The sequence below is a fragment of the Chrysemys picta genome, unplaced genomic scaffold (assembly GCF_011386835.1).
Source record: "Chrysemys picta bellii isolate R12L10 unplaced genomic scaffold, ASM1138683v2 scaf23, whole genome shotgun sequence".
Taxonomy (NCBI): Eukaryota; Metazoa; Chordata; order Testudines; family Emydidae; genus Chrysemys; species Chrysemys picta.
The window spans coordinates 278,980-296,130 of NW_027052730.1; the positions used below are offsets into that span (position 1 = coordinate 278,980).

The 17,151-nt window shown below is 46.4% G+C and overlaps 1 long non-coding RNA gene across 1 annotated transcript; it reads left to right on the forward strand.

Moving 5' to 3' along the window:
- Positions 1–4,735: 4,735 nt before the first annotated feature.
- Positions 4,736–16,865, forward strand: LOC135977750 (uncharacterized). Its single transcript, XR_010595197.1, has 4 exons — positions 4,736–4,859; positions 9,796–9,919; positions 11,305–11,423; positions 16,741–16,865. It is a non-coding gene; the product is annotated as an uncharacterized LOC135977750 (long non-coding RNA).
- The last annotated feature ends 286 nt before the right edge of the window (positions 16,866–17,151 follow it).

The window sequence follows — 17,151 nt, forward strand, 5'->3', positions numbered from 1 at the left end:
TCGAGTTTTCTCCTTTCCTTTTACTGATTTTACTAGAAAACAGACGTCCCTGTTAAGAAGGTAAGAGCCTCGGAGAGGTTTGTAACCTTTTCAGTCTGATCCACCTGGTGCCAGCTGAATTCTAGGCATGGAAAACACTAGCTCAAGGTGGCAGAATTTTATTCCCTCCCTGGGATTTTGTCCCGTGGAATCACTGGGGACATTAGGTTTTGTCCTTTTCGTTTTACCTTTTCCTCCATCCCTCCTTCCTTTCTCTTCATCTCTTACTTCTTTTGTCCTTTCTCCTGTTCCCCTCCCACCACCAGGAGTGGGGTGTGTGTGTGTGTGTGTGTGTGTTTGTTGTTGGCGGTGCTCTTCACCTCCCCTTGTGGAAAGTTGATCGAATACTGTGAGGTTTAAATAGTGCTTGGACTCCACTGACACTAGATGCTCCCATCCTGTGGCTTAACATGACTGTCTGGGATGACTTGGGGCAAGGTCTCAACCTCCCCGCAACGCACTTTTCTGCTTTCAGAATCCCTGCTGCCCCCCCTCCTAGATCCGCCTCCCTGCCCAACCTGGGTGCGGGTGGAGAAGAGGGTTCTGATAACTTGAGCTGTGGTTTGGAGGTGGAACAGCTGTCAAGGGCACTGAGCAGGAGGTAGCAGGAGCTCATCCTACAAGGAGTGGGGTTGGCACTGGAGGTTACTAGAAAGGACAAGAAGATTCCATTCTGGGGTTGAGGAGGTGAATTGCTCAAAGGTGTTAGGGAGGTGGTGACCTCAGAGAGAGATGCTGATATCAGCCAGGCAGGACAGGGGCCCAGGGCCAGGGAAACCTCAGAGACCCCTGTGGCTTTGCTTCAGGAAGTCTCCTTCTCGAGGTCTCTCTTTGAGGACTGAGAGAGTATTAGGGTTCACATATGTGAATGCGAGGAGGAACCTCTTTCGAGTTGTTTCCTTTCCTTTTACTGATTTTACTAGAAAACAGACGTCCCTGTTGAGAAAGTAAGTGCCTCGGAGAGGTTTGTAACCTGTTCAGTCTGATCCACCTGGTGCCAGCTGAATTCTAGGCATGGAAAACAGTAGTTTAAGATGGCAGAATTTTATTTCATCCCTTGGATTTTGTGCCGTAGAATCACTGGGGACATTAGGGTTTGTCCTTTTTGTTTTACCTTTTCCCCCATCCCTCCTTCCTTTCTCTTCATCTCTTACTTCTTTTCTCCTTTCTCCTGTTCCTCAAAAACTGTGGGGTTGAAATAGTGTTTGGACTCCACTGACACTAGATGCTGCCATCCTGTGGCTTAGCATTAGTGTCTGGGATGACTTGGGTCAAGATCTCAACTTCCCCTCAACCCACTTCACTGCTGCCAGAATCCCTCCTGCCCCCCCTGCTAGAGCCGCCTCCCTGGCCAACCTGGGTGGGGGTGGAGAACAGTTTTTTTTCATACATTCATAGATTCTAGGACTGGAAGGGACCTCGAGAGGTCATCGAGTCCAGTCCCCTGCCCGCATGGCAGGACCAAATACCATCTAGACCATCCCTGATAGACATTTATCTAACCTACTCTTAAATATCTCAAGAGATGGAGATTCCACAACCTCCCTCGGCAATTTATTCCAGTGTTTAACCACCCTGACAGTTAGGAACTTTTTCCTAATGTCCAACCTAGACCTCCCTTGCTGCAGTTTAAACCATTTGCTTCTGGTTCTATCCTTAGAGGCTAAGGTGAACAAGTTTTCTCCCACCTCCTTATGACACCCTTTTAAATACCTGAAAACTGCTATCATGTCTCCTCTCAGTCTTCTCTTTTCCAAACTAAACAAAGCCAATTCTTTCAGCCTTCCTTCATAGGTCATGTTCTCAAGACCTTTAATCATTCTTGTTGCTCTTCTCTGGACCCTTTCCAATTTCTCCACATCTTTTTTAAAATGCGGTGCCCAGAACTGGACACAATACTCCAGCTGAGGCCTAACCAGAGCAGAGTAGAGCGGAAGAATGACTTCTCGTGTCTTGCTCACAACACACCTGTTAATACATCCCAGAATCAGGTTTGCTTTTTTTGCAAGAGCATCACACTGTTGACTCATATTTAGCTTGTGGTCCACTATAACCCCTAGATCCCTTTCTGCCGTACTTCTTCCTAGACAGTCTCTTCCCATTCTGTATGTGTGAAACTGATTGTTCCTTCCTAAGTGGAGCACTTTGCATTTGTCTTTGTTAAACTTCATCCTGTTTAACTCAGACCATTTCTCCAATTTGTCCAGATCATTTTGAATTATGACCCTGTCCTCCAAAGCAGTTGCAATCCCTCCCAGTTTGGTATCATCCGCAAACTTAATAAGCGTACTTTCTATGCCAATATCTAAGTCGTTGATGAAGATATTGAACAGCGCCGGTCCCAAAACAGACCCCTGCGATACCCCACTCGTTATGGCTTTCCAGCAGGATTGGGAACTATTAATTACAACTCTCTGAGTACGGTTATCCAGCCAGTTATGCACCCACCTTATAGTAGCCCCATCTAAATTGTATTTGCCTAGTTTATCAATAAGAATATCATGCGAGACCGTATCAAATGCCTTACTAAAGTCTAGGTATACCACATCCACAGCCTCACCCTTATCCAGAAGGCTCGTTATCCTATCAAAGAAAGCTATCAGGTTGGTTTGACGTGATTTGTTCTTCACAAATCCATGATGGCTGTTCCCTATCACCTTACCACCTTCCAAGTGTTTGCAGATGATTTCCTTAATTACTTGCTCCGTTATCTTCCCTGGCACAGAAGTTAAACTCACTGGTCTGTAGTTTCCTGGGTTGTTTTTATTTCCCTTTTTATAGATGGGCACTATATTTGCCCTTTTCCAGTCTTCTGGAATCTCTCCCGTCTCCCATGATTTTCCAAAGATAATAGCTAGAGGCTCAGATACCTCCTCTATTAGCTCCTTGAGTATTCCAGGATGCATTTCATCAGGCCCGGGTGACTTGCAGGCATCTAACTTTTCTAAGTGATTTTTAACTTGTTCTTTTTTTATTTTATCTGCTAAACCTACCCCCTTCCCATTAGCATTCACTATGTTAGGCATTCCTTCAGACTTCTCGGTGAAGACCGAAACAAAGAAGTCATTAAGCATCTCCGCCATTTCCAAGTTTCCTGTTACTGTTTCTCCCTCTTCACTAAGCAGTGGGCCTACCCTGTCTTTGGTCTTCCTCTTGCTTCTAATGTATTGATAAAAAGTCTTCTTGTTTCCCTTTATTCCCGTAGCTAGTTTGAGCTCATTTTGTGCCTTTGCCTTTCTAATCTTGCCCCTGCATTCCTGTGTTGTTTGCCTATATTCATCCTTTGTAATCTGTCCCAGTTTCCATTTTTTATATGACTCCTTTTTATTTTTTAGATCATGCAAGATCTCATGGTTAAGCCAAGGTGGTCTTTTGCCACATTTTCTATCTTTCCTAACCAGCGGAATAGCTTGCTTTTGGGCCCTTAATAGTGTCCCTTTGAAAAACTGCCAACTCTCCTCAGTTGTTTTTCCCCTCAGTCTTGATTCCCATGGGACCTTACCTATCAGCTCTCTGAGCTTACCAAAATCTGCCTTCCTGAAATCCATTGTCTCTATTTTGCTGTTCTCCCTTCTACCCTTCCTTAGAATTGCAAACTCTATGATTTCATGATCACTTTCATGCAGGCTGCCTTCTACTTTCAAATTCTCAACGAGTTCCTCCCTATTTGTTAAAATCAAGTCTAGAACAGCTTCCCCCCAGTAGCTTTTTCAACCTTCTGAAATAAAAAGTTGTCTCCAATGCAGTCCAGGAATTTGTTGGATAGTCTGTGCCCCGCTGTGTTATTTTCCCAACATATAGCCGGATAGTTGAAGTCCCCCATCACCACCAAATCTTGGGCTTTGGATGATTTTGTTAGTTGCTTAAAAAAAGCCTCATCCACCTCTTCCACCTGGTTAGGTGGCCTGTAGTAGACTCCTAGCATGACATCTCCCTTGTTTTTTACCCCTTTTAGCCTAACCCAGAGACTCTCAACACTTCCGTCTCCTATGTCCATCTCTACCTCAGTCCAAGTGTGTACATTTTTAATATACAAGGCAACACCTCCTCCCTTTTTCCCCTGTCTATCCTTCCTGAGCAAGCTGTACCCATCCACACCAACATTCCAATCATGTGTATTATCCCACCAAGTTTCAGTGATGCCAACAATGTCATAGTTGTATTTATTTATTAGCACTTCCAGTTCTTCCTGCTTATTCCCCATACTTCTCGCATTTGTATAGAGACATCTAAGATACTGGTTTGATCTTTCCTCCCAGTTTTGTCCTGACCCTCCTTTCTCTCTGACAATATAGCCCACACTCCCTCTCGTTTTTGACCCATCTCCCCGGTCTCCATGTTCCCCACTTACCTGTGGGCTTTGCTCACCTGTCCCCGTCGAACCTAGTTTAAAGCCCTCCTCACTAGGTTAGCCAGTCTGTGTCCAAAGGTACTAATAACTTGAGCTGTGGTTTGGAGGTGGAACAGCTGTCAAGGACACTGAGGGGGAGGTAGCAGGAGCTCACCCTAGAAGGAGGGGGATTGGCACTGGAGGTTACTAGAAAGAGCAAGAAGACTCCATTCTGGGACTCAGGAGGTGAATTCATCCCTCAGTGTTGGGCAGGTGCTGGGTGGAAATACTGCTGGTTCCAGGTGCCCTTAATTCCCCCTGATTCCTCGGGGCGTTTGAGTCTGACAGGTTCTCATTCCCTTGCAGCAGGAGGGCGTCACGGCCAAAGTGAGGCACCAGCTCCGCATCATCCATCACTTGCGCCAGGTGCCTGAGACACTGCAGGGGTTGTGCCTCTGAGGCCTTCAGCAACTCCCGCTCTCTGTTGCAGGTACTGCTCTGGCTCACTGTAAATGGGGAGCTAGTGGAAGGGGAAATGGAGCCCCCTGGCACTCAGTGAAAGGGAAAGTGGTGGATTCTCCATCTCTTGAAGTCATTGAATGAAACTAGATGCCTTTCTGGAATGTTTGTGCCCAAAAAGTAACTATTGTCCTATACAGGAAGCCTATGATATGCAGGGGGTTAGATGAGATGCTCTAAAGGTCTCTTCTGGCCATAAAGTGTATTAATTTTGGAAACACTGAGTGTAGCATTGGGAGCAGCCTCTAATGTTTTACTGTCTAACCGGCTTGCTTCCTAGAATGAAGACGCATTGAGTGGGGTGATCCACAGAGAGTAGCTCAAACCTCCAAAGTGTCAGGCCAGCAGCAGGATATTAGCACTTCAGGGGATGGGTGGGTGTGGCAGTGACATCACAAAGGCCTTTTGCAGGAGCTCAGCCTATTGGTCAAAGTTGTTAGGGAGGTGGTGACCTCAGAGAGAGATGCTCACATCAGCCAGGCAAAACAGGGGCGCAGGGCCAGGGAAACCTCAGAGACCCCTGTGGCTTTGCTTCAGCAAGTCTCCTTCTCGAGCTCTCTTTGAGGACTGAGATATTATTAGGGTTCACATATGTGAGTGTGAGCAGGAGCCTCTTTCGAGTTTTCTCCTTTCCTTTTACCCATTTTACTAGAAAACAGAAGTCCCTGTTGAGAAAGTAAGTGCCTCGGAGAGGTTTGTAACCTGTTCAGTCTGATCCACCTGGTGCCATCTGAATTCTAGGCACGGAAAACACTAGTTTAAGGTGGCAGAATTTTATTCCCTCCCTGGGATTTTGTCCCGTAGAATCACTGGGGATATTAGGAAAACAACAAGGAGTCTGGTGGCACCTTAAAGACTAACAGATTTATTTGGGCATAAGCTTTCGTGAGTAAAAACCTCACTTCTTCGGATGCATAGAGTGAAAGTTACAGATGCAGGCATTATATACTGACACATGGAGAGCAGGGAGTTACTTCACAAGTGGAGAACCAGTGTTGACAGGGCCAATTCAAAAATCAGGGTGGATGTAGTCCACTCCAAATAATAGATGAGGAGGTGTCAATTCCAGGAGAGGAAAAGCTGCTTCTGTAGTGAGCCAGCCACTCCCAGTCCCTATTCAAGCCCAGATTAATGGTGTTGAATTTGCAAATGAATTTTAGTTCTGCTGTTTCTCTTTGAAGTCTGTTTCTGAAGTTTTTTTGTTCAATGATAGTGACTTTTAAATCTTTAATAGAATGACCAGGGAGATTGAAGTGTTCACTTACTGGCTTATGTATGTTACCACTCCTGATGTCCGATTTGTGTCCATTTATTCTTTTGTGGAGGGACTGTCCGGTTTGGCCAATGTACATGGGAGAGGGGCATTGCTGGCACATGATGGCATATATGACATTAGTGGATGTGCAGGTGAATGAGTCCCTGATGGTGTGGCTGATGTGGTTGGGTCCTCTGATGCTGTTGCCAGAGTAGATATGGGGACAGAGTAGGCAACGAGGTTTGCTACGGGGATAGGTTCCTGGGTTGGTGTTTCTGTGGTGTGGTGTGTAGTTGCTGGTGAGTATTTGCTTCAGGTTGGGGGGTTGTCTGTAAGCGAGGACTGGCCTGCCTCCCAAGGTCTGTGAGAGTGAGGGATCATTTTCCAGGATAGGTTGTAGATCGTGGATAATGCGCTGGAGAGGTTTTAGCTGGGGGCTGTATGTGATGGCCAGTGGTGTTCTGTTATTGTTCTTGTTGGGCCTGTCCTGTAGTAGGTGATTTCTGGGTACCCGTCTTGCTCTGTCAATCTGTTTCCTCACTTCCCCAGGTGGGTATTGTAGTTTTACGAATGCTTGATAAAGATCTTGTAGGTGTTTGTCTCTGTCTGAGGGGTTGGAGCAAATTCGGTTGTATCTTAGGGCTTGGCTGTAGACAATGGATCGTGTGATGTGTCTTGGATGGAAGCCGGAGGCATGTAGGTACGTATAGCGGTCAGTAGGTTTCCGGTATAGGGTGGTGTTTATGTGACCATCACTTATTTGTACTGTAGTGTCCAGGAAGTGGATCTCTTGTGTGGACTGGTCCAGGCTGAGGTTGATGGTGGGGTGGAAATTGTTGAAGTCCAGGTGGAATTCTTCAAGGGCCTCCTTTCCGTGGGTCCATATGATGAAGATGTCGTCAATGTAGTGCAAGTAGAGGAGGGGCACTAGGGGACGAGAGCTGAGGAAGCGTTGTTCTAAGTCAGCCATAAAAATGTTGGCATACTGTGGGGCCATGCGAGTACCCATAGCAGTGCCACTGACTTGAAGGTATAAGTTGTCCCCAAATCTGAAGTGGTTGTGGGTGAGGACAAAGTCACAAAGCTCAGCCACCAGGCTTGCTGTGGCCTCATCAGGGATACTGTTCCTGACAGCTTGTAGTCCATCCTCATGTAGAATATTGGTATAAAGTGCTTCTACATGCATGGTGGCCAGGATGGTGTTTCCAGGAAGAACATCAATGCATTGTAGTTTCCTCAGGAAGTTGGTGGTGTCTCGAAGATAGCTGGGAGTGCTGGTAGCATAGGGCCTGAGGAGAGAGGCCAAATAGCCAGATAATCCTGCCGTCAGAGTGCCAATGCCTGAGATGATGGGGCGTCCAGGGTTTCCGGGTTTATGGATCTTGGGTAGCAGATAGAATACCCCTGGTCGGGGTTCTGGGGGTGTGTCCATGTAGATTTGTTCCCGTACTATAGCTGGGAGTTTCTTGAGCAGATGGTGTAGTTTCTTTTGGTATTCCTCAGTGGGATCAGAGGATAGTGGCCTGTAGAATGTGGTCTTGGAGAGTTGCCTGGCAGCCTCCTGTTCATAATCTGACCTGTTCATTATGACTACAGCACCTCCTTTGTCAGCCCCTTTGATGATAATGTCAGAGTTGTTTCTGAGGCTGTGGATGGCATTGCGTTCTGTACGGCTGAGGTTATGGGACAAGTGATGTTGTTTGTCCACAATTTCAGCCTGTGCACGTCTGCGGAATCACTCTATGTAGAGGTCCAGTCTGTCATTTCGACCGTCAGGAGGAGTCCACGCAGAATTCTTCTTTTTGTAGTGTTGGTAGGAGGGTTCCTGTGGGTCAATGCACTGTTCAGTGGTGCGTTGAAAATATTCCTTGAGTCGGAGATGAGGAAAGTAGGCTTCCAGATCACCGCAGAACTGTATCATGTTCGTGGGGACGGTGGGACAGAAAGAGAGTCCCCGAGATAGGACAGACTCTTCTGCTGGGCTAAGCGTGTGGTTGGAAAGATTGACAATGTTGTTAGATGAGTTGAGGGTACCATTGTTATAGCCCCTAGTGGCAGGTATTAGTTTAGATAACTTACAGTCCTTTTTCCTCTGTAGAGAAGTGAAGTGTGCATTGTAAATGGCTTGTCTCATTTTTGTAAAGTCCAGCCACGTGGAAGTTTGTGTAGAAGGCTGGTATTGTATGAGAGTCTCCAGTTCTGAGAGCTCATTCTTGATCTTCTCCTGTCTGCTGTACAGGATGCTGATCAGGTGGTTCCTCAGTTTCTTTGAGAGAGTGTGTGGCACAATCTCTCACCATACTCAGTGTAGTATGTTGATTGCAATGGATTTTTTACCTTCAGTCCTTTTGGTATGATGTCCATCTGTTTGCATTTGGAGAGGAAGATGATGTCTGTCTGTATCTGTGCAAGTTTTTTGTTGAGGTTGATGGATTTCCACTCCATACGGCTAAATTTAGTGCCTTGCATGGTGTCAAGTATCAGGGGGTAGCCATGTTAGTCTGTATCTACAAAAACAACAAGGAGTCTGGTGGCACCTTAAAGACTAACAGATTTATTTGGGCATAAGCTTTCGTGAGTAAAAACCTCACTTCTTCGGATGCATAGAGTGAAAGTTACAGATGCAGGCATTATATACTGACACATGGAGAGCAGGGAGTTACTTCACAAGTGGAGAACCAGTGTTGACAGGGCCAATTCAAAAATCAGGGTGGATGTAGTCCACTCCCAATAATAGATGAGGAGGTGTCAATTCCAGGAGAGGAAAAGCTGCTTCTGTAGTGAGCCAGCCACTCCCAGTCCCTATTCAAGCCCAGATTAATGGTGTTGAATTTGCAAATGAATTTTAGTTCTGCTGTTTCTCTTTGAAGTCTGTTTCTGAAGTTTTTTTTGTTCAATGATAGTGACTTTTAAATCTGTAATAGAATGACCAGGGAGATTGAAGTGTTCACATACTGGCTTATGTATGTTACCATTCCTGATGTCCGACATGGGGACATTAGGGTTTGTCCTTTTCCTTTTCCCTTTTCCTCCATCCCTCCTTCCTTTCTCTTCATCTCTTACTTCTTTTGTCCTTTCTCTTGTTCCCCTCACACCACCAGGAGTGGTGTGTGTGTGTGTGTGTGTGTGTGTGTGTGTGTGTGGTGCTGATGGTTCTCTTCTCCTCCCCTTGTGGGGAGTTGATCCAAAACTGTGGGGTTGAAATAGTGCTTGGACCCCACTGACAGTAGATGCTGCCATTGTGTGACTTAGCATTAGTGCCTGGGATGACTTGGGTCAAGATCTCAACCTCCCTGCAACCTACTTCACTGCTGTCAGAATCCCTCCTGCACAGCCTCTTAGAGCCGCCTCCCAGCCCAACCTGTGTCGGGGTGGAGAAGAGGGTTCTGATGACTTGAGCTGTGGTTTGGAGGTGGAATATCTGTGAAGGGCACTGAGCAGGAGGTAGCAGGAGCTCACCCTAAAAGGAGGGGGGTTGGCTCTGGAGGTTTCTAGAAAGGACAAGAAGACTCCATTTTGGGGTTCAGGAGGTGAATTCATCTCTCATTGATGGGCAGGTGCTGGGTGGAAATGCTGCTGGTTCCAGGTTCCCTTAATTCCCCCTGATTCCTCGGGGCGTTTGAGTCTCTGACAGGTTCTCGTTCCCTTGCAGCAGGAGGACGTCACGGCCAAAATGATGCACCAGCTCCGCATCATCCTGCACTTACGCCACGTGCCTGAGACACTGCAGGGGCTGCGCCTCTGAGGCCTTCAGGAACTCCCGCTCCCTGCTGCAGGTACTTCTCTGGCTCACTGTAAATGGGGAGCTAGTGGAAGGGGAAATGGAACCCCCTGGCACTCACTAAAAGGGAAAGTGATGGATTCTCCATCTCTTAATGTCATTTAATTTAGACTAGATACCTTTCTGGAATGTTTGTACCCAAAAAGTAACTATTGTACTATACAGGAAGCCCATGATATGCAGGGGCTTAGATTAGATGCTCTAAAGGTCTCTTCTGGCCATAAAGTGTAGTAATTTTGGAAACACGGAGTGTAGCATTGGGAGCAGCCTCTGATGTTTTATTGTCTAGCCGGCTTGCTTCCTAGAATGAAGACCCATTGAGTGGGGTGATTCACAGAGAGTAGCTCAAACCTTCAAAGTGTCAGGCCAGCAGGAGCACATTAGCACTTCAGGGTTTGGTTGGGTGTGGCAGTGACATCACAAAGGCCTTTTGCAGGACGTCAGCTTATTGGTCAAATGTGTTAGGGAGGTGGTGACCTCAGAGAGAGATGCTGACATCAGAGAGAGATGCTGACATGAGGGCCAGGGAAAGCTCAGAGACCCCTCTGGCTTTGCTTCAGCAAGTCTCCTCCTTGAGGTCTCTCTTTGAGGAAAGTAAGTGCCTCGGAGAGGTTTGTATCCTGTTCAGTCTGATCCACCTGGTGCCAGCTGAATTCTAAGCATGGAAAACACTAGTTCAAGCTGGCAGAATTTTATTCCCTTCCTGTGATTTTGTCCCGTAGAATCACTGGGGACATTAGTGTTTGTCCTTTTCATTTTACCTTTTCCTCCCTCCCTCCTTCCTTTCTCTTCATCTCTTACTTCTTTTGTCCTTTCTCCTGTTCCCCTCCCACCACCGGGAGTGGTTTGTGTGTCTGTGTGTGTTTGTGTGTTGCTGGGGGTGCTCTTCACCTCCCTTTGTGGGGAGTTCATCCAAACCTGTGTGGTTGAAATAGTGCTTGGACTCCACTGACACTAGATGCTGCCATCGTGTGGATTATCATTGGTGTCTGGGATGACTTGGGGCAAGATCTCAACCTCCCCGGAACCCACTTCACTACTGGCAGAATCCCTCCTGCCACCCCTGCTAGAGCCACCTCCCTGGCCAACCTGGGTGGGGGTGGAGAAGAGGGTTCTGATAACTTGAGCTGTGGTTTGGTGGTGGAACATCTGTCAAGGGCACTGAGAGGGAGGTAGCAGCAGCTCACCCTTCAAGGAGGGGATTTGGCACTGGAGGTTACTAGAAAGGACAAGAAGACTCCATTCTGGGGTTCAGGAGGTGAATTCATCCCTCAGTGGTGGGCAGGTGCTGAGTGGAAATACTGCTGGTTCCCGGTGTCCTTAATTCCCCCTGATTCCTCGGGGCGTTTGAGTCTCTGACAGGTTCTCGTTCCCTTGCAGCAGGAGGACGTCACGTCAAAAGTGATGCACCCGCATCATCCTGCACTTGCGCCAGGTGCCTGAGACACTGCAGGGGCTGCGCCTCTGAGGCCTTCAGCAACTCCCGCTCCCTGCTGCAGGTACTGCTCTGTCTCCCTGTAAATGGCGAGCTAGTGGAAGGGGAAATGGAGCCCCCTGGCACTCACTAAAAGGGAAAGTGGTGGATTCTCCATCTCTTGATGTCATTGAATGAAGACTAGATGCCTTTCTGGAATGTGTGCGCCCAAAAAGTAACGATTGTACTATACAGGAGGCCTATGATATGCAGGGGCTTAGATGAGATGCTCTAAAAGTCTCTTGTGGCCATAAAGTCTACAAATTTTGGAAACACTGAGTGTAGTATTGGGAGCAGCCTGTAATGTTTTACTGTCTAGCCGGCTTGCTTCCTAGAATGAAGACGCATTGAGTGGGGTGATCCACAGAGAGTACCTGTGTCAAGGCTGTATCCCCACTTTGAAGTTTAGGGTACAAATGTAGGGGCCTGCATTAAAACTTGTAAGCTTAACCACCATCCCAAGGCTAATTTCCTCCCCTGGGTAGCCTTGAGAAACCTTTCAGCAATTCCCTGGTGAATACAGATCCAAACCCCTTGGATCTTAAAACAAGGAGAAATAAACCGTCCCCCCTCCTTCCTCCCACCAACTTCTGGTGAATACAGATCCAACCCCCTTGGATCTAAAAGAAGGAGAAATTAACCATTCCCCTCCTTCCTCCCACCAACTCCTGGTGAATCAAGATCCAAACTCCTTGGATCTTAAAACAAGGAAAAATCAATCAGGTTCTTAAAAATAAGGCTTTTAATTAAAGAAAAAGGTAAAAATCATCTCTGTAAAATCAGTATGGAAATTAACCTTACAGGGTAATCAAACTTAAAGAGCTCAGAGGACTCCCCTCTAGTCTTAGGTTCAAAGTACAGCAAACAAAGATAAACACTCTAGTAAAAGGTACATTTACAAGTTGAGAAAACAAAGGAAAACTAACACGCCTTGTTTGAAATAGGAGAGACTTGTTTAGAAAGATGTGGAGAACCTGGATTGATGTCTGGTCCCTCTCAGTCCCGAGGGCGAACACCCACACAAACAAAGAACACAAACAAAAGCCTTCCCCTCCCCAAGATTTGAAAGTATCTTGTCCCCTTATTGGTCCTTTAGGTCAGATGCCAGCCAGGTTACCTGAGCTTCTTAACCCTTTAGAGGGAAAAGGATTTTGGAGTCTCTGGCCAGGAGGATTTCTTAGTACTGTACACAGGACAGCTGTTACCCTTCCCTTTATAGTTATGACAACCTCAAAGCTTCAAAGTGTCAGGCCAGCAGCAGGACATTAGCACTTCAGGGTTTGGTTGGGTGTGGCAGTGACATCACAAAGGCCTTTTGCAGGATGTCAGCTTATTGGTCAAATGTGTTAGGGAGGTGGTGACCTCAGAGAGAGATGCTGACATCAGCCTGGCAGGACAGGAGCACAGGGCCAGGGAAACCTCAGAGACCCTGTGGCTTTGCTTCAGCAAGTCTCCTTCTCGGGGTCTTTCTTTGAGGACTGAGAGAGTATTAGGGTTCATGTACGTGAGTGCGTGCAGGAGCCTCTTTCGAGTTTTCTCCTTTCCTTTTACTGATTTTACTAGAAAACAGACGTCCCTGTTTAGAAGGTAAGAGCCTCCAAGAGGTTTTGGCAGCTGCTCAGTCTGATCCACGTGGTGCCAGCTGAATTCTAGGCATGGAAAACAGTAGTTTAAGATGGCAGAATTTTATTCCATCCCTTGGATTTTGTGCCGTAGAATCACTGGGGACATTAGGGTTTGTCCTTTTTGTTTTACCTTTTCCTCCATCCCTCCTTCCTTTCTCTTCATCTCTTACTTCTTTTGTCCTTTCTCCTGTTCCTCGAAAACTGTGGGGTTGAAATAGTGTTTGGACTCCACTAACACTAGATGCTGCCATCCTGTGGCTTAGCATTAGTGTCTGGGATGACTTGGGTCAAGATCTCAACTTCCCCGCAACCCACTTCACTGCTGCCAGAATCCCTCCTGCCCCCCCTGCTAGAGCCGCCTCCCTGGCCAACCTGGGTGGGGGTGGAGAACAGTGTTTTTTTCATACATTCATAGATTATCGGACTGGAAGGGACCTCGAGAGGTCATCGAGTCCAGTCCCCTGCCCGCATGGCAGGACCAAATACCATCTAGACCATCCCTGATAGACATTTATCTAACCTACTCTTAAATATCTCAAGAGATGGAGATTCCACAACCTCCCTCGGCAATTTATTCCAGTGTTTAACCACCCTGACAGTTAGGAACTTTTTCCTAATGTCCAACCTAGACCTCCCTTGCTGCACTTTATACCCATTGCTTCTGGTTCTATCCTTAGAGGCTAAGGTGAACAAGTTTTCTCCCTCCTCCTTATGACACCCTTTTAAATACCTGAAAACTGCTATCATGTCTCCTCTCAGTCTTCTCTTTTCCAAACTAAACAAAGCCAATTCTTTCAGCCTTCCTTCATAGGTCATGTTCTCAAGACCTTTAATCATTCTTGTTGCTCTTCTCTGGACCCTTTCCAATTTCTCCACATCTTTTTTAAAATGCGGTGCCCAGAACTGGACACAATACTCCAGCTGAGGCCTAACCAGAGCAGAGTAGAGCGGAAGAATGACTTCTCGTGTCTTGCTCACAACACACCTGTTAATACATCCCAGAATCAGGTTTGCTTTTTTTGCAACAGCATCACACTGTTGACTCATATTTAGCTTGTGGTCCACTATAACCCCTAGATCCCTTTCTGCCGTACTCCTTCCTAGACAGTCTCTTCCCATTCTGTATGTGTGAAACTGATTGTTCCTTCCTAAGTGGAGCACTTTGCATTTGTCTTTGTTAAACTTCATCCTGTTTAACTCAGACCATTTCTCCAATTTGTCCAGATCATTTTGAATTATGACCCTGTCCTCCAAAGCAGTTGCAATCCCTCCCAGTTTGGTATCATCCGCAAACTTAATAAGCGTACTTTCTATGCCAATATCTAAGTCGTTGATGAAGATATTGAACAGCGCCGGTCCCAAAACAGACCCCTGCGATACCCCACTCGTTATGGCTTTCCAGCAGGATTGGGAACTATTAATAACAACTCTCTGAGTACGGTTATCCAGCCAGTTATGCACCCACCTTATAGTAGCCCCATCTAAATTGTATTTGCCTAGTTTATCAATAAGAATATCATGCGAGACCGTATCAAATGCCTTACTAAAGTCTAGGTATACCACATCCACAGCCTCACCCTTATCCACAAGGCTCGTTATCCTATCAAAGAAAGCTATCAGATTGGTTTGACATGATTTGTTCTTCACAAATCCATGCTGGCTGTTCCCTATCACCTTACCACCTTCCAAGTGTTTGCAGATGATTTCCTTAATTACTTGCTCCATTATCTTCCCTGGCACAGAAGTTAAACTCACTGGGGTCTGTAGTTTCCTGGGTTGTTTTTATTTCCCTTTTTATAGATGGGCACTATATTTGCCCTTTTCCAGTCTTCTGGAATCTCTCCCGTCTCCCATGATTTTCCAAAGATAATAGCTAGAGGCTCAGATACCTCCTCTATTAGCTCCTTGAGTATTCTAGGATGCATTTCATCAGGCCCGGGTGACTTGCAGGCATCTAACTTTTCTAAGTGATTTTTAACTTGTTCTTTTTTTATTTTATCTGCTAAACCTACCCCCTTCCCATTAGCATTCACTATGTTAGGCATTCCTTCAGACTTCTCGGTGAAGACCGAAACAAAGAAGTCATTAAGCATCTCCGCCATTTCCAAGTTTCCTGTTACTGTTTCTCCCTCTTCACTAAGCAGTGGGCCTACCCTGTCTTTGGTCTTCCTCTTGCTTCTAATGTATTGATAAAAAGTCTTCTTGTTTCCCTTTATTCCCGTAGCTAGTTTGAGCTCATTTTGTGCCTTTGCCTTTCTAATCTTGCCCCTGCATTCCTGTGTTGTTTGCCTATATTCATCCTTTGTAATCTGTCCCAGTTTCCATTTTTTATATGACTCCTTTTTATTTTTTAGATCATGCAAGATCTCATGGTTAAGCCAAGGTGGTCTTTTGCCACAGTTTCTATCTTTCCTAACCAGCGGAATAGCTTGCTTTTGGGCCCTTAATAGTGTCCCTTTGAAAAACTGCCAACTCTCCTCAGTTGTTTTTCCCCTCAGTCTTGATTCCCATGGGACCTTACCTATCAGCTCTCTGAGCTTACCAAAATCTGCCTTCCTGAAATCCATTGTCTCTATTTTGCTGTTCTCCCTTCTACCCTTCCTTAGAATTGCAAACTCTATGATTTCATGATCACTTTCACCCAGGCTGCCTTCTACTTTCAAATTCTCAACGAGTTCCTCCCTATTTGTTAAAATCAAGTCTAGAACAGCTTCCCCCCAGTAGCTTTTTCAACCTTCTGAAATAAAAAGTTGTCTCCAATGCAGTCCAGGAATTTGTTGGATAGTCTGTGCCCCGCTGTGTTATTTTCCCAACATATAGCCAGATAGTTGAAGTCCCCCATCACCACCAAATCTTGGGCTTTGGATGATTTTGTTAGTTGCTTAAAAAAAGCCTCATCCACCTCTTCCACCTGGTTAGGTGGCCTGTAGTAGACTCCTAGCATGACATCTCCCTTGTTTTTTACCCCTTTTAGCCTAACCCAGAGACTCTCAACACTTCCGTCTCCTATGTCCATCTCTACCTCAGTCCAAGTGTGTACATTTTTAATATACAAGGCAACACCTCCTCCCTTTTTCCCCTGTCTATCCTTCCTGAGCAAGCTGTACCCATCCACACCAACATTCCAATCATGTGTATTATCCCACCAAGTTTCAGTGATGCCAACAATGTCATAGTTGTGTTTATTTATTAGCACTTCCAGTTCTTCCTGCTTATTCCCCATACTTCTCGCATTTGTATATAGGCATCTAAGATACTGGTTTGATGTTTCCTCCCAGTTTTGTCCTGACCCTCCTTTCCCTCTGACAATATAGCCCACACTCCCTCTCGTTTTTGACCCATCTCCCCGGTCTCCATGTTCCCCACTTACCTGTGGGCTTTGCTCACCTGTCCCGTTCGAACCTAGTTTAAAGCCCTCCTCACTAGGTTAGCCAGTCTGTGTCCAAAGGTACTAATAACTTGAGCTGTGGTTTGGAGGTGGAACAGCTGTCAAGGGCACTGAGGGGGAGATAGCAGGAGCTCATCCTTCAAGTAGGGGGGTTGGCACTGGAGGTTACTAGAAAGGACAAGAAGACTCCATTCTGGGGTTCAGGAGGTGAATTTATCCCTCAGTGGTGGGCAGGTGATGGGTGGAAGTAGTGCTGGTTCCAGGTGCCCTTAATTCCCGCTGATTCCTCGGGGCGTTTGAGTCTCTGACAGGTTCTCGTTCCCTTGCAGCAGGAGGACGTCACGGCCAAAAGTGATGCACCAGCTCCGCATCATCCGGCACTTGCGCCAGATTCCTGAGACACTGCAGGGGCTGTGCCTCTGAGGCCATCAGCAACTCCCGCTCCCTGCTGCAGGTACTGCTCTGGCTCACTGTAAATGGGGAGCTAGTGGAAGGGGAAATGGAGCCCCCTGGCACTCACTAAAAGGGAAAGTGGTGGATTCTCCATCTCTTGATGTCATTGAAGGAAGACTAGATGCCTTTCTGCAATGTGTGTGCCCAAAGAGTAACTATTGTACTATACAGGAAGCCTATGATATGCAGGGGCTTAGATTAGATGCTCTAAAGGTCCCTTGTGGCCATACAGTCTACTAATTTTGGAAACACTGAGTGTAGCATTGGGAGCAGCCTCTGATGTTTTA